Genomic DNA, 8467 nt, shown 5'->3' on the forward strand with positions numbered 1-8467 from the left:
CCCGTTCGTCTTCGTTGCGGATGAGGCGTTTGCCCTGGGGAACCATCTGATGCGGCCTTTCCCCATGAGGACCCTCACCCCAGACCAGAGGATTTTTAATTTCCACCTGTCCAGAGCCCGAAGAGTGGTGGAGAACACTTTTGGTATACTGGCCAGCCGGTTCCGCCTTTTTCTTACGCCTATTCACATGGCGGAATACAAACTGAATCACATAGTGCTGGCGTGCTGTGTTCTTCATAATTTTTTGAAAAAAGTTTCTGCAAACTATGCGGTCTCAGTTGGCCAACAAGAAGCAGACTTGATGGACAATGCAGATAACCTCACGGGCCTTCAACATGCTCATCCTGGCTTGCCCCCCCAAAGCGCCCGTGAGGTTAGAACACAATACATGGACTACTTTGTGGGTAGGGGGGCCATTGATATGCCAGACAATGTCTGAGCAGCATTTTAAAAATACATTTTTATCTGAAACTCCTTCATTTACTGCTTGGCTTGGTTTTATGTGTCTCCTAGGTATAATTAGGTTTTATCAAGTTGTGCCTTTTTCACCAACAGTGCAAACCCAAGTTCAGAGCGAGATGAGGGGACAGTCTCTTCTTCAGATAATCTTATTATGTTGTGGGTCTGCTACACACACACCTTCTTTTTTGGTAACTAATGTATGTAGTGCATTACTGACCCAAATCGTGCTCATTTTCAGCACCATGGCAGGAAAATGGCATGATTGTCAAAATTTACACATCACTGTGGGTGTTTTTTTTAGTAAAGGCACATCCACTATGCACTACAAGTGCACTGCAAAAGTACACCTGAAACTGCCCTGGGAGTGCAAAGTGGAGTTGCCTTTATTAAATCACACTCCTTCTCAGCACAAACTTAAATTGTACTCCAAAAACATTTTTGTTGCCATGAAAAAAGAAGCCACACATGGTTGCTAATTGAACTGTTTAATCCAACCACATTCACATGTGCGTTTTGAAAAGGTTTTTACAACCAACCAAGAAATTGTGTGTTTCCAAAACTGAGTTTAATAAAAATGTTGTTTAATTGTTGTTTTTGTGTAAACAGGCATGTATCTAAGGCCGCGTACACACGGGCGGATTGTCTGGCCAACTAAGTTTGTCAGACAATCCAACAGACAGTCCGTCCAACTTTTGAATGAACGGACTTGACCACACACCATGAACAGACAGTCCGCTGAAAACTTGCGCGATGACGTATACAGCACGTACGACGGGACTAGAAAAACGACGTCCAATACACTGCAATGCAACCTTCGGCCGTGTAAATCCTTTCTGAGCATGCGCCATACTTAGTCCGTCCAACTTGCCTACACACGAGCCGACTGTCCGCTGAAACCAAGTTTGGACGGACAAAACCAAGTTTGGACGGACAAAATTACGGAAATTCCGTAAGACTTTGTTCGCCAGATTGTCCGCTCAAAAAAACCGCTGAAGCCCACACACGAGCGGATTGTCCGCTGAAACCCGGTTCAGCGGACTAAGTTGGACAGACAATCCGCCCGTGTGTACGCGGCCTAACTGTAAAATACAGAACACAGGAACTTACAAAGTTCAACTTTGAAAAGTGAAGACAATATCAGACATGAGTATGTACAAACTGGTCTCATCTTGCCTTCATCACATGGGGTGTGACCCCTGAAAAATCTAAATTTTGAAGATGCACACAGTGTGTCAACATGTGCTATCTCCCATCATGGGGGATCAATGTACATGCTTTGGGGCTGCAACCCCTTCATCTCAGACACTTTACACAAAACACATACATTGATCCCCCATGATGGGAGATAATGCATGTTTACACACTCTGTGCATCTTCCAAATTTTTAATTTTGAGAAATACAACATTTTGTTAGTAAAATTCCAAAAATAAGACCCTATCTAGTTTGAGGTGTTTCACACTCTCCCCAAAACATCAATGATGTTCTTCAATTTTCAATTAACATCATTGATGTTTTGCAGGATATGTTCCCAATACCTATTGCACCCCATTATCTCCCCGATCTGGGCACTTTCACTGGTAAAACGGAAATCTTCTTCCACATCACCTACAAAACAAAACAAAACCAAAAAAACATGTCATATAAATATGGTGACATACATTGATGAGCTTACCGGAAGCTGTGTTCTCCGACACTCACCTGTTGTGGTGACAATTTGCCCAACCTGCACGATCTCTCCTTCCTCCTGCTCCTCCTCCTCCTGCTCCTCTGTTTGTGCTTTTGGAAGTTGTCCTTCTTTGTGAGGGGTGGGGTCCCTGGTGTCCTCATACTTGCCGAGTCTTCTCTCCCCTATGAGATTTCGAAAAAATAAAGAATGAGCACACAGAGGGAAGAATTAACAATATGAAACATTGTTTGGAAGTGTTGTTCAATTGTTTTTTTTGGCCGAGCTTCAAGGTCATAACATTATTGGGGAAACTGTGTTCAGCTAGAATACTTACCGGAAGAACAATGTGGCCATTTTAAAATGCACAACATGAACTCAAAGCACATGGAGCAGTATGCAAGCAATAATAATCATATGAACACACGACAACTACTTACTTTTGTCAAGAATACGCTTGATCCTTATGTACTGCTCGTGCTCCCTCAGTTTCAGGTCTGACCAGCGTTTTCTCAGTTGATCCATAGAACGGTGTACCCCAAAATTAGGCAGAAGAATCTTCACAACTTTATTCATGATCTTGGCCTTTCTGATATTTGGGTTTGGGTAAGGTCCATACTTTCCATCATAGTTGGTCCTGTTCAATATGTCGACCATCTCCAACATCTCTCCAAAAGACATATTTGCGGCCTTAAATCTTGTCTTCCTGGATCGGGACATTTCAGGCTCCGGCCTTTCCTCACCCTCCTCCTCGTTAGTGTAATTATTAGTGCGCACCTGTGTTCTCTCCGCCATGTGCTCTCCCCACTGCGCCGGAAGCGAAGGGGCGGGGAATAGTCTGGGAAGAACGTCAGGGGCGGGCGGAGTTGCACGCATGCGCACTGTATATAAAACGTAACACGCGTGTGTCGTCCGTACGATCTGTGAACAGAGGGAGAAGCTGAGGCGACGAACGCGCAAACAAAGGTAAAATTTTGAACTTGGCACATCACTAGGCTACACTGCTTCTAGACTGAGGCCTGCATTAGTGGAGTTTAGCCTGACATTAGGGTTTGTCTTGTGTTGTGTCTTGCAGACATTATGGACGGCTTTAATGACTATAGCTTCCTCCCTCTGTTCATCGATAAATACAGAGACATGCCAATCCTGTGGCAAAACACGCACCCTTTGTATAGTAACAGACCAAAGAGGAAGGCAGCACTGTTGGAACTGGTTGAGTTTGTGAAGCCGGTGGTCCCCAGGGCAGATGACAAATATATCAAAAAAAAAATTGGGAACCTCAGGAGTACATATCTGAAGGAGAGGAATAAGGTGCCGAGGTCCATGAAATCTGGAGCTTCAGCAGCTGAGGTTTATGTCCCCACCCTGTGGTATTATGACAGGATGAATTTTCTGGCAGACCAGGCTGAGGCCAGAGAATCCCTCTCTACTCTTCCTTCCACGCGTCCTATGCTCCATTCCACACCTGATGAGTCTTCCGACACCCAACCTGGGCCTTCCACTCAGGAAGAACTGGAGGAGCCCAGCTTGAGCCAGGTATAGTATTGTTGTACATATTTGTGTAGTCAAAATGAATGATGTTAGCTTGATTTCTGATCCCTAATTGGTGAGTTTATAAAGTGTTTCACATATCAGTAGACAGTAGTGGCCAAAACCTTTGGTACAAGAAAGAAAAATGCTGGGCTCAGAATGATAGTCTTTTCTATTGGTTAACAATTTGCAACAGTGTTGATGTGAAAATTGTGTGTGTTTGATGAACCAAAAACTCAAACTATGTCCCTTTTTCATACACAGGAAGAACTCAGCCAGGACCAGGAGGGTGTGGAATGCAGCAGCCAGGAGGTGGCTGTGGAAAGTGGCAGCCAGGAGGAGGCGGGGGTAAGCGGCAGCCAGGTGGTGGGCAGCCAAAGGAGCCTCACCGAATGCCAGGTCCCTCCCCTCCGCCTTCCACACAGAAGGGCGAGAAAGGGGGGGAATGTTGAGGAGTCGGCCCTGAGGCTGATTGGTGAGGCTTCTGCGGCACTCCAAGCCAAACCCACCTATCAAGAGGCCTTTGCCGCCTTGGTTGTATGTAAGCTTGAGAAAATGGAGCAGGGGCAACAGATCTTGTGTGAGCAGGTTATTCTCCAAACCCTCAACACGGGTCTGTTGGGCCAAATGACACCAGAAACACACTTGTGTTGTTTGGCCCATGCCCCTGCTCCTCCTCCTCCTTCTGCCACACCTCCAGCACCATAGCCACAGCCTGGAAGGAAGCGTGGAAGGAAGACCAGAGTGTGATGACCTGGGTTCAGTCTGGTCTGACAGAAGATGCAGCCTGTTGTAGTACCACAGCCTGGGAACATAGATGTCATCTGCTGCTGTTCCGGGTTTCATGGACTTCAGGACCAGACTTCTCTCCCTCAGATATGTACTCCTCAGGCCACCAATTTTTGCATTTAAATATTTGATGTGTGCCCTGGGGGCCCAAGGCTTCACGAATCTCCCCAGTTTCAACATTGCTGCCTCCCTCTTTATCTGTTACTGACACCGAAATAAAGGTATTTTTTGTTTGGATGAAATACTTGCGTATGTGTTTTCCTTCCAAAAGTAGAGTTTATTTGTGAGCAGGCAGGTACATTTCCAAAAAACAAAGTGAAATAAATAACAAGGGGTGTTAACACTAAACAACCTCCTGTAGCTTAAAAAAGAAAAACAAAATGTAAAAAATAGAATAATGTTGTTGTTGTAAGTTTACACAAAAATAAAAAAATAAAAAATAAGGAGAAATGAGCAAAGTGTCTTTAAAGGAGATTTTTAGGGAATTTACCCCCCCCCCCCCAAAACCATCCAAAAAAGAATAAACCAAATCTAAAATAGTGTAGATGTGACGCAAACTAAAATTGTATTGCTGAAATGGTTAAAAAAGAGTAATGAAATCCGTTCGGGAGAAGTGTGTGTGACTATGAGCATCAAAAGAAGTTGGTTCTTGCAGCATTGTAAAGAACAAGAGAATGTGCTTGATGAATGAATTTTTAACATTGCAGCGTGACGAATGTGCTATATCGCTTACGAGCAGTAGTTTTACCTGAACGAGCGCTTCTGTGTCGGAATTTGAATGTGAGCATGCGTGGCACTTGGTCCGATCAAAATGCTCTACACATGATTGGATTAGGTCCGACCGGCCCAGTTGGTCGGAAATATTTCCAACATGTTGGAAAATTGGGTCCGACGGAGATTCGTACGGGATCAGTCCCATGCATACCACACACAGTCGGATTATCTGACGACACGGTCCGATAAGACGCATTCCGATGGATTCTCCGACCGTGTGTACAAGGCATAAGACTTTGAAGGCCTATCCATTGCTCAATAAGAGCAAGTTAAAGACAGAGCTTAGTCACATCTACCGCACAGATGAGTTCAGAAAATGTAATGGTACTGTGGACCTATTCCAGCTGTTTATAGAGAACAATCTTAAAAACTTATTTAGAGAGACTGTCACACTTCTGAAGATTCTCATCACCACACCCATGACCACAGCAGAAGCTGAGAGGTGCTTCTCAACCTTAAAAAGGATTAAGACTTTTTTGAGAAATGGCATGACCCAGGAAAATCTGAATGCTTTGGCCATGCTGTCCATGGAAAAGAGTGGTGACAGAGATGACTAATTTCAACCAGAAGGTCGTTGAGAAATGTGCAAGCCAGAAAGAAAGGAGAGCAAAATTTATTTTCAAATAATTCTACTGGCGCTAATGTGAATGTGGCGTTCATTTGTGTCCAGTCTGATTCAGAGGTTTTTTGTTGTGCAATAAAGTTTGTTTACTGTTTTAAAAAAAGTCACTGATTCGTGGTACATTTATTGCATTCTTTAACAGTTGACTTAAACATTAACATTTTCTATATTTTTTTTTTTTTTTTTTACGGTGGTAACTTTTATTCAAAGGTGGCATTTATGCATCAGCAATGGTCACTTCAACTTCTACACCAGGTTCGATACTGATGGAAGTAATCTGCTTCACAATCTCAGAGGGACTGTGTAGATCAATCAGGCGCTTATGGATCCTCATCTGGAATCTATCCCATGTCTTGGAACCCTCACCACAAGGGGTTTTTCTTGTAGAAATGCGCAGAGTCTTGGTGGGCATGCGCACAGGTCCCTTCACCTTCAAGTTCTTCTCCTTTGCTCCACGGATCAGATCAGCACAGACCTTTTCCAGAGATTTCACATTGCGGCTGGTCAGTGTAATACGGATGCGATGGATGGCCACCTCTGAATCAACAGGTGCTTTGCCTGTGTCTTTAAATGCCATGACTGATCACCTTCCTGGCCGACTTATTCGTGAGACTTGCCGAGCGAACAGCGGTGAGCCAGGAGCAGACAGTCCACAGCGTACGTACACCCCACTGGCTGTACTCAAAGAGCACATTTTCTATATTTTATCTAGCAGGAATGACACATAATCACCTGATGAATGCCCATTTAGAGTCCTTCATTACTAACAGTGTAATTTTTCAGTTTGTTTGCGCCGATCTGTAAGGCTGCGCTATATACCATGATTTGTGATGCTGGGGCTGTATACTCTGTGCTGTGATGCTGAGCTGTATACTCCTGACACTATGTGTGGAAGCAAGTGGCATACAGGGGACGGAGTGGGTGGATTCTATAAGGGGTGTGGCTTATAAGTGGGAGGGACCAAACATGGAGGGGGTGGGGGTTTGCGCTCCCCCATCCTAAAACTTCCCCAGCCGCCACTGATTATGGCCATTCAATGGGTAGATATTAAGGCTCCATGCAAACTAGCCTTTTTTTATGAGCTCAGAAAATGCTAGAACAAAAACACTGGATGAAGAAAGATGATAATAGAATTTTTGTGCCAGTTTGTAGTAGCGATTTTAGTAGCATTGAGCAGCTACCCTAGGTTCACACCTATGCATTTTTAGTGTGTTTTTCAGTTTGCAGAAACGCACTTGTTCATTTAACATGATTTCCTATGGTACAAGTTCACATCTATGCATTTTGCATCCGGTGCGTTTTTGGAAGGGGTCTGGGACTTTTTTCCCACGATTTTCGGGGGAATAGACTTCAATGTACCAGAAACACAAGTGTTGTGTTTGTGATGTGATTTTTTTGATGTGTTTTGCTTTTTGTAGTTTTTAAGTTAACACTGTATATAGCTGGTTGCTAAGCAGGGGGCCTGGAAGCCGGTTGTTGCATCATTAACAACCGATGAGTCTTCAGCTGTCAGCGGGGTTCCCTGCTGACAGCTGAATGTAAAAAAGAAAAAGTTGGCGGCAGAAAAAAAATCAAGAAAAAAACGTTGGGGGTCCCCCCAAAATCAATACCAGACCCTTATCCGAGCATGCCCCCGGTAGGTATATACCAGGCTGCATGCCCTCAACATATGGAAGTGGGTGCTTGGGACATGGGGGCTCTGCTCCCCCCCCCCACTCCAAAGCACCTTGCCCCCTCATGTTGATAAGGACAACCCTGGCCAGTGGTTATTCTGGTCTGCGGGCAGGTTGCTTATCGGAATCTGGAAGCCCCCCTTTAAGAACGGGGCCCCCATATTCCAGCCCCCCTATGTGAATGGGTATTGGGTACATCATATCACTACCCATTCACATGAAAAAGCAGTGAAATGTGTAAAAAATAAATAAATTGTTTTTTAAAAGTCCTTTATTAGTAAAATGAACTCTGAGCTATCTTCTCCCGGTGCCATCGTATTCTTCCGCTGCCATCTTCTTCTTCTGCCATCTTCTTCCCGGTGCTGTCTTCTCCCCAAGCTGTCATGTCCTGGTGTTGTTTTCCTCCTCGCCGCTGCTGTCTTCTTCATCGCCGCTGGTCACCCGATGAAAAACAAAAAAATGCTGGTCTTGTCGTGAAGTTGTCTTTCTCCATTACGATGTTCCTGCTGTCTGGCACCTCTTACATAGGCAGGGGGCATGGTCATCCAATGACATCGCCCCGGAGAGCCTGCCCCTTGTGACAACAGAAGGGGAGAGACGGCAGTGGGAGAAGACAATTCAGACTTATTTTATTAATAAAGGACTTCTCAAAAAACTTTTTTTTTTTTTAACCAGTTGCCGACCGCCGCACGACGATGTACGTCGACAGAATGGCACGGGCAGGCATATGGGCGTACATATACGTCCCTGCCTTCCCAGCGGCGGTCAGATTCCGTGCAGGAGCGATCCGAGATGAGGGGGCGGCCATTCATTCATGGCCACCCCCTCGCGATCGCTCCTGACGAATGGAATTGCAGCATTGCATCACTTCCTCTCCTGTAATGTAAACACAGGCAGAGGAAGTGATGTAATCTCTCCTCCGTGTCAGTATTTTTCATTCCGGCACCGAGGAG

General features: G+C 44.9%; 1 pseudogene; it reads right to left on the reverse strand.

Moving 5' to 3' along the window:
• Positions 1–6010: 6010 nt before the first annotated feature.
• Positions 6011–6529, reverse strand: LOC143935843 (small ribosomal subunit protein uS10 pseudogene; annotated as a pseudogene).
• Between the last annotated feature and the right edge of the window lie 1938 nt (positions 6530–8467).

Source organism: Lithobates pipiens, unplaced genomic scaffold (assembly GCF_037356315.1).
Source record: "Lithobates pipiens isolate NorthernLeopardFrog02 unplaced genomic scaffold, aLitPip1_a1.2 Scaffold_28, whole genome shotgun sequence".
Lineage (NCBI taxonomy): Eukaryota > Metazoa > Chordata > Amphibia > Anura > Ranidae > Lithobates > Lithobates pipiens.